Source organism: Bombina bombina, chromosome 6 (assembly GCF_027579735.1).
Source record: "Bombina bombina isolate aBomBom1 chromosome 6, aBomBom1.pri, whole genome shotgun sequence".
NCBI lineage: Eukaryota > Metazoa > Chordata > Amphibia > Anura > Bombinatoridae > Bombina > Bombina bombina.
The window spans coordinates 1,014,012,677-1,014,026,525 of NC_069504.1; the positions used below are offsets into that span (position 1 = coordinate 1,014,012,677).

General features: G+C 35.6%; 1 protein-coding gene across 3 annotated transcripts in view; it reads right to left on the bottom strand.

The window, feature by feature from the left end:
• NTF3 (neurotrophin 3) overlaps positions 1-13,849 on the bottom strand; it is a 121,271-nt gene that overhangs the window by 35,415 nt on the left and 72,007 nt on the right. The gene's annotated exons all lie outside the window — the stretch shown is intronic.

Here is a 13,849-nt window from a genome sequence, read left to right on the forward strand (position 1 = left end):
TTCGTGGTTTATAATAAATGCATTACATTTCAACTGACATTCACTTATTACTATATTGCAGTATGTGTAAGTGTATTTTTTTCTGTGCGCCTAAATGTATTTGTGTTTGTTTACAATAATTTAGAAACAGTTCCTTTGAGCATGCTAATATTGCTCCATTAATCTCTGGTCACTCTCTTTGTCTCTTTGTTACACTCTCAGAAACTTTGGGAGCCTTTTTTTGTGAGTCTCTCAGTGACTCTCTGGGGCCCATTTATCAAAGGGCTTGCGGACCTGATCCGACACTGCGGATCAGGTCCGCAAGACCTCGCTAAATGCGGAGAGCAATACGCTCTCCGCATTTAACATTGCACTAGCAGCTCACAAGAGCTTCATAACTTGTGTTTCTGGCGAGTCTGAAGACTCGCCAGAAACACGGCCCTTCAAGCTCCATACGGAGCTTGATAAATGGGCCTGTCTATGTGTGAGTCATTTGAGGTATCTCAGTGATCCCTAATTTGTTGTTCATTTGTCTCAAAATACTATTTTGCAAGTCTCTTTTTTGTATCTCAGTTTATTATCCCAGAAGATTTATTGTATTTGCTAAAGCTTCAATTTACTCAGTCTGTCTCTGTGTGATTTAAGATGCATCTTCAAGTGTGACTTATGGTGCCCCTTCTTTTTCAATTCATAGTTTCATTCACTCTTATTCTGTATGTATCAGGACACCCCTTTAGATGTATATAAGGTTTCAATCTCTCACATATATCATTCCTCGGTTTCCAAGAGCATTTTGTATTTCCTTACAGTGTGTCTTAGCGATTCATTACAGTGTAAATTAAAGAACCACTATTTTTGACATTCATGAAGCTCTTTTCTAAATGAGATCATGTGATTTGAAGCTTGTCTATGCATCTCTGTGTATTTTAAGAAACCTATAGTAAGTCCAGTAGGCAGCCGCACCATTCAATAATATACTTTATTTAGTACAAAAGCATAATAAAAATGCAACGTTTCGAACCACACAGGTCCTTAATCATGCATGAATAAGGACCTGTGTGGTTCGAAACATTGCATTTTAATCATGCTTTTGTACTAAATAAAGTATAATTGAATGGTGCGGCTGCCTCCTGGACTTCAGGCTCACTGGAAACAGAAGTTATGAAGCAGACCGCTGCTCCATAACTTGAACGCCTACTCTGAGGCCGTGGACAGAAATCAACCTGATCAAATACGATCGGGTTGATTGACATCCCCTGCTAGCGGCCGATTGGCCACAAATCTGCAGTGGGCAGCATTGCACCAGCAGTTCACAAGAACTGCTGGTGCAATGATAAATGCCGACGGCGTATGCTGTCTGCATTTATCGATGTGCGGCAGACATGATACTGTACATCATATCATGTAAACTTGCACACTATAAATATACCCCTATATGTTTTATGGGCTTAGAGTGTTGACCATACAGCAGGCACATTCTTTGATGCTGGTGCTGAACTATTCTGGCTTTTCTTGTATCTTAAGAAACCTGTCTTTGTGTCCAGTTCTTTAAATGAGTCTTCATAGATACAATACACACCACCGCCAGCTCTCGCAGCATATGTGTGTATGCATTGTGTATTTTGAAATAAACCTGCCAGCTTTTATCTCATAAGACCTATATGTATAATATGCTTTTTTTTTTTTTATAAATAAATTTTTTATTGAAGTTGAAATAAGTATTAACAAACCAGATTCACCTTTAGAACAATATTACATCAAAGAGAGTCTTACATTGTCTGTGACAAAACAGTATTGACATATAATAAGAGAGTTACGTATATTCATATTTTAACATGGTGCTAGACAAAAGTGCAGGTGAAATAAAGTAGAACTTCATTTTATATTATATTATTGGCAAGTGATCTCCACAGCACAATGGAAAACGCTTCATAGCATATCTGAGTCAGAGCTTCAGTCTGTGGAGAGTTAGTATGTGTGTTGGCCACTCTTGGGCCGACATATGTAGGGGGGAAGGGGATATCAGCGGGCAAAAAGCCGCTCAGATAGAAGAGGGGGAAATGGAGGGGCGGAGCCTTCTAATCAATGCGGTGGAGCTTATAATATAATTAAGTATGGGTTGGTTTCCTCTTCTGTTAAACAGATAAGTTATGTCGAGCCGTGCCTTCCCAGTTAGCACAGCCCGGCAGTATCTATAGCAACTGAGAGGTGGAATTATATGTTCTAGGGTGGGACTAACGTGAAATAAGAGTGTGCCTTCTTCTGGGTATGGGTGTTTACAATACCCTCAAGCTTATCAGAGGAGCATCATGTTAAAATTTTTTAACAAATTAGATATATCAGTTACAGCTGCACAAGCATATTTAAAGTCTCATTTAAGATGTTAACAGATGGCATAGACAGTATTAAACTAGGCACACAATGCAATCCTGAAATACAACAATGTAGAGTATAAACAATACAGGAAAAATCTGATATTATTCTAGAGTCACATAGTCAATATAATACAAGCAGTGAGGTAAGGTTTACATTCGCAAATGTGACTGTGAAAGACTCTATGGTTAACCATGTGTAAACATGTGTACACTTTAAATAAGCTTAATAGACAGGGATTAGTGTGTAGTGGTTAAGCCCCTTAATCAGGGTATGAATGGTAATATTTAGGTGCGACTGAACATAGAAATTTGAAGGTTGTCAAAGGTAACCCATCCTTACTTAGGCAAATATGGGAGAGGACAACAGTAGATATAGGTAGCTCCCCTGAACCATGCCATGTAGATGAAGCTTAGGGGAATAGTTATGTAAACCTAAGACAGATGTAAGTCGCATTAAGGCAAAAATATGATAACTGAACTGAGGAAGGAAAGAGGTTATACAGCTGTAACATGTGCCGTGAACAACAAGTAAACATTTAACCTCTTTAGGCAGTGTAGGACACTAACAACATGTTTAAATAGCCAAAAACTTCAAGCAGTAGAAACTTGCAGGATAGAATAGTCCTCTAGCCAACACCAATTACGGGCATATCGGTGTGGGGGAGAACAAGTGATATAATCTGGGCTAGAGAGGGACCTATCATGGGTGTTATACCCGCAATATCCTGTATCGGGAGACAGGTCAGCAGCACTCTTCTGCTAAGGGGGATCTCTATAGGGCTCTGTGGACTGTCACTCTTATAGCTCCCCTTCTGTGGGTGAGAGGCGTCGTCTGAGGTTATGTGCGGGAGTGGGGCTTGTCCGGTTTCTGAAGCCGTAGTCCCGACAGCTGGGAAAGGATCAAAGGTCCCTCTACAAGCACTATGAACTGCAAGATCAGCTGTGTCTTCTATCGTTACCGGGCTATACTCTGTGCTGAGGCAGTAGTCTGGACTCTCCTCCCAGGCTAAGCGCTGCAGAGATAGAGTGTCCCCCAATGCGGTGAGTTGGTGAGATACCGTTAGGAAGCGGCCAAAGTCACTTGTAGTTCCAAGCTTTAGTAGCGGAGATAAGGAGGAGGTGACTGGGATATGGTCCATGTATTGTAAGCCTCTCAAGCTGGGACCAAACTCCTCTTCTATAGGATGCTGCTTAGGGTTAAGTTCTCTACGGAGTGAGAGGAAGTGGTAGTCCAGTTTAGCCCCTAATTGTTGCAGAAGCTGTAACATCGCCCCCATTTTAAATAGGGATTCGGTCTAAGTTGATTCAGTGAAGCACTCAATCGTTGTCCCCAAGAGTTCGTTATCTTGCGTTTGTTACCGTGCCAAGCGGCAGGAGTGCTCACTGATCAGGCCACGGTAATATATGAGCTGCAATGGTGTTGGAAACTACGGGTAATGTCATGTAGAGCCGCGTGGTTATCTCCCCGCATAGAGATAGGATCTTCTCAAAATCTTTATATCGCCATCTGTCCCCCAACTCAGTGAGCACTGCTCCTCTCTCTAGAGCCCCAGCTTAGTATTCCTTGGTGAAAATTTATAGGTATATAGGGATAAAAGCTGGAAAATAGCATATACGGCCGGGAGCTACATAGAAACACGTCCTGCTCCCTTGATGGCTAGCTCCGCCCCCCTGTATAATATGCTTTTAAGATACAATGGGACCTATGCAAGAATTTCAGACACCCCCAAAGGATCCTGGTTTTTTTTAGCTCATTTGCAAAAGTTACAAAACAAATTTTACATAGAAAAACTCACATTTTGACTTTTGTACTTTTTTCGTATGTACTTTTAAATAAGAATTTACAGCATCATCTAAATTCATATTTTGTTGCATACTTTTATTGTGAATACCAATAGTTACTTTGATTACGATTTGATATCATACTTGCAATACATTTAAACTGCTCATTTTATTGAGCATAGCATACTGTAATGTTTGTGTTTCTCCTGTATATACAGAAATGTAGGGTAAATCTCTTATGGCCCTATGATCTAGAGCACTCTGATCTGATAAGATTATCTAAAATGTCTCATTCATACCGAAGTATGAAGAACAGACACCAACATTACAATCAAACATTAAATATAGCCCCAAAGATTGTGTGTGATAAAGCTCCATGCCAGTGAGTTTTTGATTGCTGGGCCCTTATAGAGCTATAAAGAGCTCTGAAGGTTAAATTTGGACATCATAGTGGAGAATTATACAGAATCAGACCCTCTATGTGTCTCTTAGGGCTCTTTTTGCTCATCAGATGATGTCATTAGATTATTGTGATTGTTCCCAGACAGGGAGCCTGTCTGCCCACAGCTCTGAATGATTTAACTCAGCCATTACTGGGGTATCAGAAAGATTAAAAAGCAGTTTTACGTCCACTTTTTCCTATTTTGCAGTAGCAGACTCGCATGAGCAAGCATGTTAGCCTAAGGGCTCCCAACCTGCGTACTCAGTTAAAGAAATTAATTTCTGAGTAACTTAAACTCTGTAAGTTTGTGTTTAGTCCACGGGGGGTAACCGTGTCAAGGTTGAATATCCAACGTGCTTCCAGTTGTAGCAGTCTCTGTCCTCTGTCACCCCCCCTGTTAGAGCGGGGTACATGATCAATCAGGATGGTGCAAAGTGATGCAATTGAGTGTCCAGCATTGAGAAAATGACGTGCCACCGGGCGTCCTGATTGGCTATGACTTAAGGGAAGTTGGTATTTAAAGGTGGAGGGTAGCAGTATGTGTTATGTCTGTCCTGGCTTATGTTTACCATTAACAAAAGCCCATGTGAGGGCTGAAACGTTTGGTTATTTACACATTAAACGGATTATATATTCCTGCTGTGCCTGATGTGTGAAGTTTCTGCTGGATACGGAACCCATCCGTTTGGATCCTTCACCACTTGCTATTATATATATATATATATATATACAGTATATATATATATATATATATATATATATATATATATATATATATATATATATATATATATGAATAAATAGAACATATTCTTCTATGTGAAGAACATTGGAATGTGAAATGTTCATTTTTTTTTATATTAGTAATTTTTATTGACGTTTATGCACAAGATCACAAATAGCATAAACAGAGCGGTACAAACACTAATATCTGTAAAATAGATCACTTTTCCAATTCCCAAACAAAGTAAAGTTACAGATTCCAGACTTATTCACAAGGTCATATATACTTACACTACTTGCTCAAGTCATAGGATATAATTAAAAAAATGAGTGAGACTTTCATTCATGAAATCGGTAATGTATCCTGATCTTCTTAGATTTTTACATTTTAATGCCCGAGCGATAAGTACCATTCCTCCGCCCACCATAGTCATCTGTTGATTGACAGATGACTCATCTGTAATCCACTAATTGTTGCTTCCCACCCGGGTGGAAAAAATTATGAGTCATCTGTCAATCAACTGAGGACTATAGCGGGTGGAGGAACGGCGCTTATCGCTCTGGAATTAAAATGTCAAAATCTAAGAAGATCAGGATAAATTACCGATTTCATGACTGAAAGTCTCACTCATTTTTTAAATGATATCCTATGACTTGAGTAAGTACGCTCAAGTTTACATTCACTTTAAGTATGTACCAGTATACATCAATATAAACAAGAGTCCAAGGAATAAAACTCAAGTATTACACTGCTCGATAAACCTCAGTTTTTCTTATTATTAAGAAAAGTGACTTATAATTAACCGCTATTATCAAGTGTCAAAACTTATAAAGAGTAAATCTCCATATGAAAAATAATGGCCTCTCTAGAACCACTAACATTAGTATATACTAGTAAGGGGGAGCAATAGGGGAAACATAGCAAATATCAAACATATATAGCCACTCTCTTGGAACCTTGACAAATATATGCATATAGATCCAAACTATAAAAATCTAGTAACATCACTACAAGGAATATAAAATTGTGTTTAGCATGAAATTAAATATTACATTTTAAAAGAAGTAGAGAAAGTAATAAGGACTTTCACATCTTTGAAGGGGATTTATGAACTGGAGTAGAAAGCTATTGCTCCACAGCAGGGTCAGGAGGATAATCCCAAGCCGGTAATTACAAAACATTTCCCTAAGGTTATTATTAGGCAACATGAATCTTGCCTATTCCCTAGATAGGTGCAATATAGTATATTAGTTCTAAACAGCAAAACAGGTATCAACAATATAAACATTAGTAAAATATTCATATTTTCATGTCGGGTTAGCACACATGAGAATATGAGATTGGGTTTGGGCACGAGTTGGGTGTTTTCTACTTTTTTTGTTCCCATGACTTCTATGTGGGAATATGTAAATGCGCATGCAATATTCAAACCAGCTTTTTGCGCTTGTCGGGTTAGCGCAAGAGTAAAAACAGTTTACTTTCAACTCATAATACGAGTGCAACCCAACAAGCGCAAAAGCTTACTGCTAGCGTAGTTAACGCTCATTAAATAGCGCTCCACTCATACTCTGGCACAGATGTATTTTTAAATTATAGTTTTAAATATTGAAGAAATATGTGTAAAGTTTTAGTCTTCTATGTAAAAGATGCCACCAACTTTTAACCTATGTTTCTCTTAAAAAATAATCTAATTTTCACAAGTTAGGGAAAGATATTTTATAAATAAGTTACATGATTACTCAAACAATGGCTGAGTGGAGTGTAGCATGGTTAGGTTTGGGAAGTCTCTGGTTTGCACTTCCAATTCTGGTGGCATATGAAGATCCCAAAAAGTTAAATTACACAAAAAGAGGGAAAATTACAAAAATTATACGGATAGAAAGGTCAAACTTGAAATGCATATCATTTTTGCATTTCAATTTTACATATAATTTGTTTTACAATATACTTGCATTTGCAAACATTCTTCTAGTAAAAGGTTATTACTGTTTCTGTTATAACTGTTTCAGTGGCATACCCACATATATTATGTGTTTTAGAGCAGCAGGATTCATACACCATGACTGTTCAGTGAGTTGCATCACTTAAGACTTATTTTTGTGTCATACAAGCCACTGCTGACTCTGAGAAGGTGGTGTTTGAATGCTGGTGCACCAGGCACTCACAGCATATGTATGTATGCCACTGAAAAATGGTAATACATTTTACTAGAAGCATTTTTAGTAATTGAAGTATAATTAAAAAATGCTTCTATTTCAAATGTAATTGCATCAATTCACATTTAAATGTTGACCTTTCTATCCTTTTAATGTAAGAGACTTTAAGAAATTTGATTCAAGGACATTTTTTAACTCAATACTTGAGATAACGTCTTGTAAAAACTTCATTAACTAATAGCTGAATATTATAATTTCTGAATTGAATAAGTCTGCGGCAAGTAATACAATTACAATACACATCCCTCCTTCCCACTAAACTAAGCACCACAAGCTTTCACAACCAGAACAAAATATACAGTAAACATTTTATCAGTAGGAATATCTGTTAGCTTAAAATGGATATCTAAGACCCAGAAAGTGTTAACTCATATGGCAAACGTATGAAATTTACCTTTAGTAGATTGATGTACACATTCTATGTATCCCTGGACTAAATGTATTTAGTCACTTTGCTGTTAGAGAGGGCTTCAATACATTTTAATTTGTGGAAGCCAATAGGTAAATCACATTTTTAAGTACTATACTGAAAAGCTAAAGTACTAGTTTTGTCTGGAATTAGATAGTCTTTTTTAGTGTGGGTCATTGTTTTCTTTATGCCTAAACATTCCTATTTGCTTATATAACTGTGTCTTACATTTTGCCCTTTAAATCCTTTTATGTATCTTGTGGTCTTTTAACTTGAATGTCTAGTTAGCCCAGTATATGTCCTATGTCAATTTATTCCAGATAACTTAGTGAGCTGGAGTCTTCTTGTTTGTGAATTTTGTTTATGTGATCTACTTGAATAAATAATGTGTCAGCTTGAACTATGGTATCATTATTGGTTGTTAGAACATGGCACAACTAGCATTTGTATACAAAAAGAAGGCAAATACTGTTGCAAGGCCTTTTCCAAAGTTAACAGTGTTCCGTGTATAGGCAATTGCATCCAATAGTGTATATATGTCCAATAGGCAGACACTGACCTCATATAGGAACATCCAGATTCATATGCGTGTGCAAGTAAAACATAACATTTATTTGAAGTTCAAGGTAAAAAGTCACAGATCTGGATGAGGCAGTTTGCCATAGTGTGAAAGTGAGATACCTCCGACCCCCTCTCGTGTCACCTGGCACGTTTCACTGAGGCTTTCTCAAAGGTGACACTTTGGAAAAGGCCTAGCAGCAGTATTTGCCTTCTTTTTGTGTATATATGTTAAAATATTTTTTTTTGGCTTTCAAAGTTTTAAAGGAATGTTCTAGCAGTGCTTATGAGGTTTAGCACTGTCGAATATTGCCTACACATACAGCTACATGTTTTTTTTTTTAATATACAACTAGCATGTGATCTACTAGCTTTGTGTCTACTGGTGACTCCTTTTGTATATCTAGTAGGGACAGTAACCACCATTCAAATGTTAATATTTAATTTTAGATTTGAATATTGATTCCCATGGACTTAGACTGAAGTCTATGAGAGTCAAAATTTCAAAGTTTCTAAATGAATATTTGAATATTACATTTGATAAATAAATGTTAAATTTGACATATGTTTAACATGCTGCAGATGGATACAGTATCTTTTGCTTTTTAAAATTGGGCCCTCTGTTTGTGCCTCAAAAGATATCTATCTCTTTAAATCTCAATTTTGTGTATTTGAAAAACCTTACATTATTGTAATTGTTTTTGTTTTGTGTTTTCCCTGAGGGTCAAATTTATTCTGTAAAGGAAAACATAATCCCCCCCACAAAACTTTAATGTTAAAGGGACATAATACTCATATGCTAAATCACTTGAAACTGATGCAGTATAACTGTAAAAAGCTGACAGGAAAATATCACCTGAGCATCTCTATGTAAAAAAAGAAGATATTTTACCTCACAATCTCCTCAGCTCAGCAGAGTAAGTTCTGTGTAAAAAGTTAGACTTCACCTGCTCCCAGCTGCAGGTAAAAATAAAAAAAAAATTAAGAAATGAACAGCAGCCAATCAGCATCAGCAGTGCTGAGGTCATGAACTCTTACTGTGATCTCATGATATTTGACTTATCTCTCATGAGATTTCATAGTAAACTTCCTTTACCTGATTAGTGAAAAAATATGACAGTTCACGAGGCTCATCCCCTAAGCTGTCCCAGGACAGACACACTAAAATGCTGCTTAGAAATCCTTTACAATGGGAGGTGGCTACTGAGGAACTTTTGAGGTAAAATATCTTTCTTTTTTACATAGAGATGTTCAGGTGATATTTTCTAGCCAGCTTTTTACAGCTATGCTGCATCACTTTCAAGTGTTTCAACATTTGGGTATCATGGCCCTTTAAATGTGTGGAAAACAATTAGTATTTAAATAGAATGAACAAATTTGACCAACATTCCATATTTTTAAGAATGTGCTAAAATATTCTTCCAGCCTTGATACTGAGTTGTCCAATTTTTTTGTCTCTAGATGACTTCAGTCTAAATGTTTAATTTTTGCTTTTCTCCTTTATGTTGTGTTATTTGCAGATGTAATTTATTAAACAGGCACTTTGACTATTCAGAACCATGTATACAAACCTAGAGTCACACGAGAATGAGTATTACAAAATTTCAGAAAGCGTTCCCACAGAATCCTAATATAACATAAACCTGATTACAGACTTATCTTTTTCTAGTTATTTTCTTTTTATTTTCAGGCTTGAGCTTTTTCAGAACTCAAGATTGTTATTTTGTGCCAAGTAAATATCATTGAGGTTTTTTGTAATGTCAGTTTAAGCAGAGATGGTTCGTTAAGGTCATTAAACTGAGTTAGAATAGGAGATTATCAGCTTTGCTATTCTTTAAATGTAATCTCAGAGTGACAGTGTTATAAAGCAGCACAGCTATTCTATTCATTTATCTGGATCAAGACCATATTCACATTAAGGAATATTTCAAATTGATGTCCTAAAAGTGAAACACGAGCACAAGCACTACAGCGAAAGCTATTACAACAATTGACATGGTATACATATTTGACCTTTTTCTAAGGCAGGGCCGTTGGGTAGTTTGTTTCTCATGGGAACCTGTACGAATATCCTTTTCTAGATTATGACTCAGCTTGTCAACACTACATAATACAACTAATTCTTCTCCTTGAGCATCGACTGCTACTAATGGTAAACAATTTTAATAGCAAGAGAAAAATTGTATATTTTTAACCAGATTGACCAATAATAGTACATTTAAAATACTGAAGAATTAAATTTATTTAAAAATTTTTTTTTAATGTATTACAGGCTTTGTGTAATCAATAACACTCAATCTGATATTACAAGTTGTTAAATTGTTTAACCAACGCACGTTAATGTGCCTTATAAATATATCATGTGCCCTATACTCAAAGTACAAAGTAGTAGTAACACAGCCATTGTAATCATTTTACAATTTATTAATTCATTTTTGTGTAGGGGCGCATTCAAAGATATCATTTTTTCTTTTAAAGCTTTTGAAAACTTGGTAATAACTGTTATTGTTTGCTATTGTGCTTTCAAATACACCTTAAAATGGCATAGAAATAAATAATTTTTTTGTAAATTAAAGTATAATAAATGGGTAACTAAAGGTTTATATGAAAACAAAAAGGTTTGAATTATTGGGTGGTGGGAAGGATAAGACTGAAGATGTATGTTTGTATATGTGGTGGTATCGTTTTATTATTTATATTGGCAAAAAAACAAAAAGGTAGTGGCACTCTCATAACAAATATATCTTCATCTTTTTTGGGTCCAAATACATAAAAGAGATAACATTTTGGATATTAACCCTTAAGCATGTCATACAAATTAACTTCTGCAATGACACATTTATAAGGAAAACAAATGCCTACTACATACATTTTAATAATATAGTATACATCTTTAAAGGGATATGAAACTCAAAGTTTTTCTTTAATTATTTAGACAGTGCATACAATTCTAATGCTTTCTAATTTTTCTTCTATTATAAAATTTTCTTTGTTTTCTAGGTATCATTTGTTGAAAACCAAGGTTGTAAGCTCAGGAGCGTACACACCCACCATATGGCAGACGTTTTGCAAGAATGTTATCCATTTGCAATAGCACTAGATGGCAACGCTATGTCCTGCCATATAGTGCTCCAGACACGTACCTAGGTAGAATACCATGGGAACAAAGAAAATTTGATCATAGAAGTTGATACCTTTTTAAATTGTATGATCTGCCTGAATAATAAAGACATTTTTGGGGGGTTACATATCCTTTTATATTACATCCTAATAACCTATTACTGATCCAGAGACCCCTACTGGTATAATGCACATATTGCAAGGTCAAATCACAATAGTCAACTGATACAAAGTAATAATCATTTTCCATTAAAACAAAGTATTTAAATATTTTTTGTTACTTTTCACCCAAACTTAATATCATAATGTAAACAATAAACAATAATAAAATAAATAGGGACCATTCCAATTCCCTTCCAATTTTAAGACTCAGAATGCTTCTCTTTGCTTCAATAGTAATTCTTTCCTTGGGACCCTAACCTGATCAAGAACCTGGAATTAAAATTGGCTAATGCTATGTCCAGCTTTTATAAAAAAAAGTGTGCTACTGGGATTTAAATATCCTTTCTTCTAATGCTAATTTTATGCTCATTAATCCAAGCCCTGACTCTGCTTGTCGTCTGTCCAAAATACACAATCCCACATGGGCATTTAATTAAATATACGGCAAAGTCAGTTTTACACGTGTATTACCTCAGTATATTAAATTGATGTCCTGTCCTAGGATGGAACAAATTGGATCCTTTAATTACACCACTGCAATTAATGCATGCCAAACAAGGATAGGTATCTAATATTTTTGCTGTTAAAATAATTTGTTTAAATGACTTAGCACTCCCAATATCCACTGAATCACTTAAATGATTAACTCTTCTATAAGATAGCATGAGAATCTCTTGAAAATATGGAATGTTGGAAATCCAAAATTGTAGTATATATCAATGTCTATGGATGATTCTCAAAATCTTATCACTTAAATCAGTATTGAAAAATCAATGGAATTCTAGTTGTATCCTTCTGTCTCAGTTTATGTTAATATTTATTTTGTCCCATTTACATGTAATTTAGCCCTGAAAATGTACTGTTTTTTACTTGAAATATTCCTTGCAGAGTCATCAAGGCTAATGCTGCTACATATATTATCCTATTTGGATTTAACTGATAACAACTGTAAAACAGTGTTTTTTTTTGCTGACATTATGACTATTGCTACCCTTGTTGTCTGCAGACTCAAGCCCACATTGGCTTCTCCAAATAAGGCAAAATGATGGAGTTTGTCTTTTGAAAAACCACTGCAGTAAAAAGGATGTTAATTTATTTTTTAAATGTTTAGACTTTGCTCATGTTAGTTTATAGCAACACAACATAAAGGTCTTGTAATTTCAGTAATGTTTACTGTCCCTGTTAGTCTGATATGTACAATTAAACTAACATAGAAAGTGTATAGCAAAGAATAAATTAAAAACTCCACTACCTGAGAGAGAGTTTTTTTTTACTAGAGTAGCTTTGCATTAGCAAATTTTATTCAGGCTCTGACATCTACAACCTGAGAGAAACTAATGTGCTAAAATGACTTTACTCTTTCCCTCTAGCCGACATGATACTTGCACTATAAATATTAATCATTGACATGTAATACCAGTGCAAAAATGCACATGGTGCAGATTGCATACCAATGATGTTAGCACACCATAAGACTTGTAGTTCTGTGCTCAACTCATAATATGGCTCTATGTCTCCTACAAATGTGGTTAAACACATAGTTAAAGTATTGGAAGACATGAGAAAAATATAGTTAGTGATCCAATCAGTAGCAGCAATTACTGTCAATTACCAGCCCTGTCCTGCTCTGGAGCTACAGTGTTTACATCTCTAGAGTTGGACTTTATATATGTATTTAATTACTTTTCAGTAATTCAAAATATGTGGCTTAAACAATTTGTTCACGCAATTTTTGCTTTAGAATGTAAATTCTTAAAAAGGAAAGATTTTCTTCATCTAGCCTCACTAAATATTCCAAATTCATCTGTTATACAAGTAATGTTTAACCAGGTTACTGAGTCACTCTCGGGTATCACAGCCCTTAGCAGAGAATGCCATTAATTACATCTGAGGGAGATTATAAACTACAAATGGTAGCCTTCTCTGAAAATAAATCGTGTCACAAACATAAAAATAAGGTAGGCTTGTCTAAATTCAAAATAGCGCCAAGGATTTCCCAGTCCAAAAGCAAAATAAATCGGTAGTCTCTACTATTGACAATATTCACATATTTACCTCTCTTGCATCGGAAAGCATTTACTT